This window comes from Chelonoidis abingdonii, chromosome 6 (genome assembly GCF_003597395.2).
Source record: "Chelonoidis abingdonii isolate Lonesome George chromosome 6, CheloAbing_2.0, whole genome shotgun sequence".
NCBI classification, from domain to species: Eukaryota; Metazoa; Chordata; order Testudines; family Testudinidae; genus Chelonoidis; species Chelonoidis abingdonii.
The window spans coordinates 102,146,724-102,156,059 of NC_133774.1; the positions used below are offsets into that span (position 1 = coordinate 102,146,724).

At 51.4% G+C, this 9,336-nt stretch overlaps 1 pseudogene; it reads left to right on the forward strand.

The window, feature by feature from the left end:
- Positions 1 to 8,096: 8,096 nt before the first annotated feature.
- Positions 8,097 to 8,312, forward strand: LOC142047066 (U4 spliceosomal RNA; annotated as a pseudogene).
- Positions 8,313 to 9,336: the final 1,024 nt, after the last annotated feature.

The window sequence follows — 9,336 nt, forward strand, 5'->3', positions numbered from 1 at the left end:
GGAGGGAGAGAGGGATGACCTGGCCTGGCTGAAAGCAACTTGTCCCTTCCTGCCGGCACAGTGTCAAAAGGCAGCAAACACCTCCAGGCTACTGCTGACCACCAACATAAACCAGACGCCTCTGGCTACAGCATGGGCAGCAGGGGCGGCTTTAGGCATTTTGCCTGCAGAGGTTCTGCTGGTCCTGCGGCTTCCCTCCGAAGCCGCGGGACCAGCGGACCCTCCTCAGGGACGCCTGTGAGAGGTCCACCAAAGCCGCGGGACCAGTGGACCCTCTGCAGGCAAGTTGCCAAAGGCAGCCTGTCTGCCGCCCTTGCAGTGCCGGCAGAGCGCCACTCACGGCTTCCTGACCCAAGCACATGCTTGCTGTGCTGGGGCCTGGAGCTGCCCCTGATGGGCAGGAAGGGGTTAAGCCCTAAGGATGCATTGTGCACCAGGGCCCAGGGAACCTGACTGCAGGGGCTTCACTTTACCTGGCCAGAGAGGTGGTGGCTCAGCAGAGGAGGGTGCCTAGGCAACAGAACAGCCCTGTGCTCCCTGGGGGCAGGACCCACAGCATGGGGGAGGGGTGAGGAGGCACTAAGCCCCTGTCTGGGGGTCTTCTGTGGACCCTGCAGGTTCAGAGTGTGAACAGGCTGGAAATCACTCCCCAGCCCCCAACTCCAGAGCTTAACTGAGAGGCGGAGAGGCTTCCCCATGCTAGTGCTGTGCAGGGCTTTGGCACATGCAGGGCTCGGTTCCTCCTGGCCAGCGCCCCAGGCCAGAGGGTCTTGGACTTTCTTGGGGCACCTGGGAGAAGGAAGGAGCCTACTGGCCAGGCTGTTGGTGAGCTCAACATTCCAGGCCAGGGGCTGGTTCTCCATACAGTGCTGCACCTTGCCAGGGGGGATATTAGGATTGGCAACTTTCTAGTTGCACAAAACCGAACACCTTAGCACTGCCCCTTCCCTGAGGCCCTACCCCCTCTCACTACATTCCTCCTCCCTCAGTGGCTCGGTCTCCCCGAACCTCACTCACTTTCACTGGACTGGCAGAGACGGTTGGGATGCGGAAGGGGTGAGGGCTCTAATTGCGGGTGCAGGCTCTGGGGCGGGACCAGAAATGAAGGGTTCAGGGTGTGGGAGGGGGCTCTAGGCTGAGGCAGGGAGTTGGGGTATGGGAGGGATGAGGGCTCCATCTGATGGTGTGGGCTCTGGGGATTAGGAGTTTGGGGTGCAGGAGGGGGCTCCAGGCTTGAGGAGTAGAGCTGAGGGATTTGGAGTGTAGGAGTGGGGTCTGGGCTGGGGCATGGGGTTGGGGTGCAGGAGGGGGTCAGGGCTCTGGGCTGGGGTTGCAGGCTCTAGGATGGGGCCAGGGATGAGGGGTTTGGGGTGCAGGAGGGTGATCTGGGTTTGGGGGGAGCTCAGGGCTGGGACTCGGGGCACAGGCTTACCTCGGTTGGCTCCCAGTCAGTGGCACAGTGGGGCTAAGGCAGGCTGCTTGCTTGTCCTGGCATGGCACTGTGTGTGCCCTGGAAGCAACAAGCAGGTCTGAGTCCTAGGTGGAGGGGCCAGGAGGCTCTTGCCTGCAGGCACCACCTCCCAGCCAGCTCCCATTGTCTGGTTTTCAGTCAATGGGAGTGCAGAGCCACTGCTCAGGGTTGGGGCAGTGAAGGAGCTCCGTGGTCCCCAGCGCCTAGGACCCGACCTGCTGCTGGCTGCTTTCGGGGCATAGTACAGTGCCAGGACAGGTAGAGACTAGCCTGTCTTAGTGCTGCAGCACCACCAGCTGGACTTTTAATGGCCCGGTCAGTGCTGCTGATTGGAGCTGCCAGGGTCACCTGGTCACTAAAGGGGATATGGAGGAGTAGCAGGGCTAGAGGGGTGAAGGGGCAAAGCACGGAGAGGACAGTGAGAGGGGGAGCATATAAAGGGCTGATGGATGGGAAGCAGAGATGACTGGCGCCTACCTGCACTCACCTGCATTCAGTGCTGGCAGGAAACAGGATGGGGGTCGGAGCCATGGTGGCTGAGAGCTGGCACACAGTGGGGGCTGTGTGATGAAACATGCAAGGGTGGCCACTCCCCCTTCTGGTCCATCTTTGCCCCACCACCAGCCTTGTACACTCACCCCCATCGTCAGCCACTGTATACCCTCCCGCTTACTGCTGGTGGGCGGGTGGCTGGCAAGCAGGGATCTGGCCAGCAGCAAGACCCACCAGTACTGATGGGAGGGGGACCAGAAAATACGGGACAATTTGCCTGTTTTTAAGAAGTCAGGAAACCTGCAGGAGGGCTTAAATACAGGACTGTCCCTTTTAAAATGGGATGTCTGGTCACCCTACTGTGGCTACATTTAAAATATATTAGTCAAAAGCTAACTAACAATCACATTTTATTAATGTTTTATTTCACTTGTTTGAACCTGTCAGCTCAAATATGGAACATCTGTATTTTCTGGCATTCACAACTGCCCACATTATGCCTGTGATGGTACTCCCACTGAAGTCAATGACAAAACTTCCACTGACTTTACTGGTGTTAGGATCAATTACAATAACTCTGATACTACTTCTGAATTCAGATGGAGGAAGACATTTGGTTACTGTAGGCTGGTTGAGAGTCAGGTGTTGTCATCTGCAGCCTAAACAGTGCTTAGTGACTGGTAGCTGCTAATTTTAAACAGAGCTGTGAAGAGAGAGTGCTATGTTTCCTGTACTCCCGATTACATTTTGACCATCTTCAGAAAGTATCTTTTGTTTCCATGTGCTGTATATGTCTGCTCTTACACTAAGATCAGTCGTGATACCTACTGTCCATATTCCTAGGAATTTGATTGTAAAAACAGCAGTTAGAAGTTAGAACTGGGGATAGTTTGAAAGGATAAAAGGTTGCAGTGTTTCAAAGGTTTCAGAGTAGCAGCAATGTTAGGGTACGTCTACACTGCACGATTATTTCGAAGTAGTTTAAACCGATGTTACAAAACCGATGTTATAAAATCGGTTTTGCGCGTCCACAGTGCGATCAAAAAATCGATTGCTTATGTCCATGGTCTGTCGAAGGCTACCATTGATTTCAGGAGCGGTGCACTGTGGGTAGCTGTTCCTCAGCTATCCATAGTTCCCACTTCCGTGTTGAGAGCACAGTGCCTGATGGCAGAAAACATTGCCCCGGTGGTGGCTGGGTACAGCCTCACCCCTCCCTTTGTGAAGGCAGCAGACAACCCTTTGCACCTTTTCGCGGAGTGCATTGAGCAAACGCCATAGCACAGCAATCATGGACCCTGAGATCACAAACGGTATTCTGACCGTTGTCAACACCTCGCGTACTCTCGTGCTGACTATACTGAACAATGAACTGCAAAGGCAGGAGGGAGGAGGAGCAGCTATTGCTGAGCGGCGAGGACAGCGATGACGAGATGGAGGCAGAATTTCCATAACCGCTGGCCCAGCGTTTTGGAGCTACTGCTATTAACGGGGCATCTACTACCCATTGAACGCCGAATTTGGGCACGGGAAACAACACAGACTGGTGGGACTGCATTTGTTTTGACGGTGTGGGGCGATTCGCAGTGGCTGCGAAACTTTCGCATGCGTAAGAGCACTTTCTTAGAACTTTGTGACATGCTTTCCCCTCCCTGAAACGCCGTAATACAAACATGAGAGCAGCCCTCACAGTGGAGAAGCGAGTGGAACAGCCCTCTGGAAGCTTGCAACGCCTAGCAGCTACCGGACAGTCGGAAATCAATTTGGATGGCAAATCTACTGTGGGGCTGCAGTGATGCAAGTAGCCAAAGCAATCGTTAAGCTGCTGCTACGAAAGTGTGACTCTGGGAAACGTGCAGGTGATAGTGGATGGCTTTGCTGCAATGGGTTTTCCGAACTGTGGTGGGGCCATAGATGGAACACATACCTATCTTGGCCCCAGAACACCAGGGCACCCAGTACGTGAACTGCAAGGGGTACTTTTCAATGGGCTGCAAGCACTGGTGGACCACAAGGGACGTTTCACCCACATCCACGTGGGATGCCAGGAAGGGTTCATGACGCTCGCGTCTTCAGGAGCACTAGTCTGTTTAAACGGCTGCAGCAAGGGAATTACTTCCCAGACCAGAAAATAACAGTTGGGAATGTTCAAATGCCTATAGTTATCCTGGGGGACCCAGCCTACCCCTTGATGCCATGGCTCATGAAGCCATACACTGGCAGCCTGGACAGTGGTCAGGAGCTGTTCAACTACAGGCTGAGCAAGTGCCGGATGGTGGAGAATGTCATTTGGCCGTTTAAAGGGTCGCTGGCGATCATTACTTACTCGGTCAGACCTCAGCCAACCAGTGTCCCGTTGCTATTGCTGCTTGCTGTGTGCTCCACAATCTTTGTGAGACTAAGGGGGAGCATTATGGCTGGGTGGGAGGCTGAGGCAAATCACCTGGCCTGTGAGTACGAGCAGCCAGAGCCAGGGCGATTAGAAGAGCACACCTGGAGGCGCTGCGCATCAGAGAAGCCTTGAAAACGAGTTTCAGCACGGCCCAGGGTACGGTGTGACTCTGTTTGCTTCCCCTTGATGAACCCTCCGCACTGATGGACTTATTCAGTGTAAGCAACCCACCCTCCCCTTTTCATTACAGGGTTGGCGAAGGAAATAAATTCTGTATCGTTAAAATCATTTATTATTCATAAAAGTAATTACGCATCTGTTAAAATCATGAGTTTTCCTTACTAGATTTCCTGTAAGCAACCCACCCCCCCTTTCGATGTATTCTGTATTACAAGGAACTATAAAAAAAGGCAGAGAATTAGGAAGGTGTCCCTGACTGCTGTGCTTGGAAGGAGGGGGAAGGGAAAAGGCTACTAAGCACGATTGTAGCGTAATTACAAGCCTTTTCCTTGAACTCTGCAGGGTGTGGAGAGTAGAGCGGGCTGCAGAAAGCCTCACCACGCATTCTACACGTCTGGGAGGGAGATATATGGGACGTGGCATTGCAGGGAGGTTATACAGGGCTGAGTGGCACTCTGCTACTGTGCTGCTCTTCCTGAAGATGCACCATGCGTTGGAGGTTTCAGTTTGAGACGCAGCGATCCAGCGTTGGCTTCTCTCCAACACTGGTCTTTCCTGCGCTAGCCTCTCAGATCGTTCACTGGCATCTTTCCTGTACTTGCTACACATCCTTCCAATCATTCTGTTTATCCCTTCATTGCGTGTTACTTCAATAATTTTCTGTGAACATTTCGTCTCGGTCTTCTTCTTCCCCGCCGTATCACAGCAGCTCCTCGTGATGCATAGGACTTCAGAGAAATGTGCAGCTGCATGGGAAGGCAAACCAGGGTGATAAGTATGTAAAGATACCTTTTAAAACAGAGATGACAGTTCTTTCATATAGACACTATCCGCCTTACAGAGCACGTGATCTCTATACAAGGTCGCATTTTGTATCGTTTAAATATTCAGTGTCTGTGGACTGGTGGGCACACACACAGACGCAGGTACGGCCAACCGTACGTCCATGCAACGATGGTAAGTGAGGCTTTAAATTTTGACTTTGCCGCCGTTTCATCAACCAGTGACTTATGAGCCTTGCTCCTATTAAGAGGAACCTGCAAAGCCCAAACCCCCTCTTTCACATCCACCAACAGCGCATGGCTCCTGTCGTATACGTATCGCTGCTAGTGATCACCCTACATCACCCCCCGCAGCGCGTTGCTGGTAGCAGGGAAGAATCCTGCTTGCCAGACGCTGAAATCGTCGCTATCCTCCTCCCATCCCCCGCTCTGGCCAGTAGCAAAATCGCCATGTCTGCCCCTATTTACTTCCTGATGCTCTACAAGGTAACAATGGATGATATCTCTCTCCTGACAATACCACCGCAGGAGGCAGATCGTTGTTTATGCAATGCTTCATGCATATGCCTTCAATGCCTGCGATACCAAATGTCTTGCAAAATTGCATGGCGTTGAAAAGTTACCTACTATGGGGACCGGAGAGCTGTCTTGGCCAGAAATGTTCTCATATAGCATAAGGGTTTGGAGTTCTCCACGATCGATTCATGAGATTAATTTGGAGGATTTCGCTCCATCCCCCAGACATGTTAACGGAATTTTCCTGTAACAGTAATGCTGCGACTGCAGCAAAAGCCCTGGTGTCATGTGATTCTAAAAAAAACCGTCTTGTTTTATACCATGTTGGTACAGAATGAAGGACACTTACCGGGAGGTCGCTTCCATATGGTTCACTGTCTGGGCTTCTCGCTTGGGAGCGCAGGACTGTAATTCTTGGGTCTCAAAAAGATCCTGGCTGTTGGGGTTTATGGACTGCTGTGTGCTATCACTACGCTCATCTTTATCCTCAAATTCGTCTCCATCTTCCCCTCGGCTACATCTCAGAAACACTTGATATTTCAATCCCAAATCTGAATCCACGGACAGGGGTGGGGCACTGGTAGCGGAACCCCAAAATTGCATGTATTCAGCATAGAAGCGGATGGTTTTCGGCTCAGAGCCTGACCTTCCGTTGCTTCTCTGGCTTTCTGTAACCCTGTCTAAGTTCCTTCACTTTCACTCGGCACTGAAGGGAGTCTCTGCTGTGCCCTTTATCAGCCATAGACTTTGAAATTCTTTCAAAAACTTTTTCATTTTGTCTTTTGGAACGCAGTGCTGTAGCACTGAGTCCACCCCAGATAGCGATCAGATCCAGAACTCCTGTGTGGTCCAAGCTGGCCGCTCTTCGATATCAGGAGACTGCATTGTGACGAGTGCAATGAGCTCTGTGTGGTCACCTGTGTGTGTGCTGACCCTCACGGTGGACAATCAGGAAATGGAATTCAAAAGTTCGCGGGGATTCAGGCTTTTCCTGTTACCTGGCCAGTGCTCACAGTTTAGTGTCCGATGCTATCATGAGTGCCCCTGTGACAATGGTTCTGAAACCAAATGGGAGTGGCTCACTTGGGCAGAGTCAATCGCTCCCTTCTGGTTTCTAAAATTGAGTATGTCCTGCCTGACTGTCATAGCCACGACTGCCTGCCTCCAAGTGTCCCCCCCCCCGGTTTATGTCACGAATAAGTCTATGTTTCTTATTCTTGTATTCCTCACGACTGCATGACAGAAAGGGGGTGGGCCCTGCCACAGTAGCTGCGGAGGGTTGGAGAGAGAGGTGAAGCAATGGTTGCGGTTCTTGCCGGGAGAAACCCCTGTTAATACAGCCACGGAGTAGCTGCGCTCTTCTAATACACTTGACTCTTCCTTCAGAGGAGTAGCCGTGTTAGTCTGGATCTGTAAAAGCAGCAGAGAATCCTGTGGCACCTTTATAGACTAACAGACGTCTGTTAGTCTATAAGGTGCCACAGGATTCTCTGCTGCTTTGACTCTTCTTGTAGTCAGGACTGACTCTATTTTTAGACAGCATAAGGGAGGGATTGACTCAGTGGCCAGTGAGTCAATCCCAAGTTTGCTTTTGCGTTGCGCCCCGGCTGATTTTAGCCAGGGGCACTCATGATAGCAGCGGACAGTTCAGAGAAGGAGAGATAACCGTCATGTCATTGCCAGTTTTCTCTGGCAGTAGACGGTACAGAACGACTGGTAACCATCTCTGCTATCATTGCAAAAGCAATTGAATGCTGTGTGTAGCGCTCGAGTGTCGCCTCTGTCTCCGGCATCTAGTACACAAATGGTGACGGGAAAAACAAAAAGCCGACGGTCTCTAGTGCTGCCGTGCTATTGTTTCTGCAAGGGCAATCCAGGAGAAAAATGTGCGAAAGGACTGTCTGCTGATGTTTTCCCGGAGCAAGGAATGACTGACGACATTTACCCAGAACCCCCCGCGACCATTAACATTAGCATCAGGGGCCGGGGGATCATGGGACGGAACGGGGGTGCTGAGGACTCCCGCTATCCCACAGTCCTCAGCAGTCTCGTAAAACTATTTGCATTCTTGGCTTAGCGCCCAGTGTCTGTAGCTTACAACACGGTGTCTTTTATGGTTCACGGAACAGCTATTCAGTTTCCTTCCCCTACCCCAGCACGAGAAATGAAAGTTAAATAAAGCAATCCTTGAGTACTACAATGTCACCCTCTTTGTACTGAATGCTACTGATAGAGGCGAATCTGCAGCACTGAAGAGCATTAGAGCTTTGCACAGTGGCAGTATCATAACCAATGAAGTTAATCTGAGGTGTGATTATTGCTACTTGAAAATCGCTCCTCTCCCCCTTCCTGGTGGTAGATGGTACAGTACTACTGTAGACAGCAGAAACTGTTACCATCTCCCCTCTTTTTGTTACACTCACCAGTAAATGGGACAGAACGGATAATAACCCTGTGTAAATTTTTGAAAGGAAAATGGGGATTAACTCACTTGGGACTGAGTCAATCCTGCCCTTTACGGTTAATAAAAATAGAGTCAGTCCAGACAAGAATAGGATACAGTGTATTAAAATCAGTGTAGCACAGCGCAGCTGCTCCGTGTCAGTATTCACAGAGGGAGCCGCTGCAAGTAACGCAACCATTGCTTCCCACCTACCTGGGCTACCACAGCAGTGCCCCCCCACCCATTGTTGGCATGATATTATGAAGAATGCATGAATAAGAATCACAGAGTAGTTACTGAGATCAAATGAGGGGGAGGGAGCCACCATGGGCTATGACAGTCCATGCAGTTCAGAATCTTTTCTTTACGCAAGAGAGGAAGGGGTCTGATGAAGCTCAGCCCCCAGGTGATAAGATGAAGACAGTTACCAGGCGTTCTGTACCATCCACTGTCAGAAAAAGGGAGTCATTCCCATTTTCACCCCGGAGCCCCCGGCCACACTCAGCCAGGAGCACTCACTGGGCAGCCGTCTACCCCTGGGGAGGGGCAGAGGAGCGGATACTGCTCTTCACCGCAGCAGCATCGCGTCTGCCAGCAGCATTCAGTACACAGAGGGTGACATTTACAGTACTCAAGGAATTATTTATTTTTTTTTTTTTACCGTGCTGGAGGGGGGAAAAAACTGACGAGCTGTTCCGTGAACCACGCAAGACACCGTGTATTACGCTGCAGACATTGGGCGCGCAGCCAAAAATGCAAATAGTTTTCAGAGACCGCTGTGGAGACTGGTAGCTGTAGTCCTCATTACCCCCTCCCTCCCTCCATGACCATCCGTTTGAGTGTCTGGCTTCCCGTTACTGTTGTCACGCACCGCTGTGTATCCTGTAGTTTATTTTTCAAAGGCTTTGGCATTTCCTGTTCTTTAACGGAGCTCTGATAAAAGAGATTTGTCTCACCATACAGCGATGACATCTGCTATCTCCCGTAAGGTTCAATGCAGGAGATACTTTTGCATTTGAACTGCATCGCCACCCGTGGTGATCAGAGCTGGACACGTGAA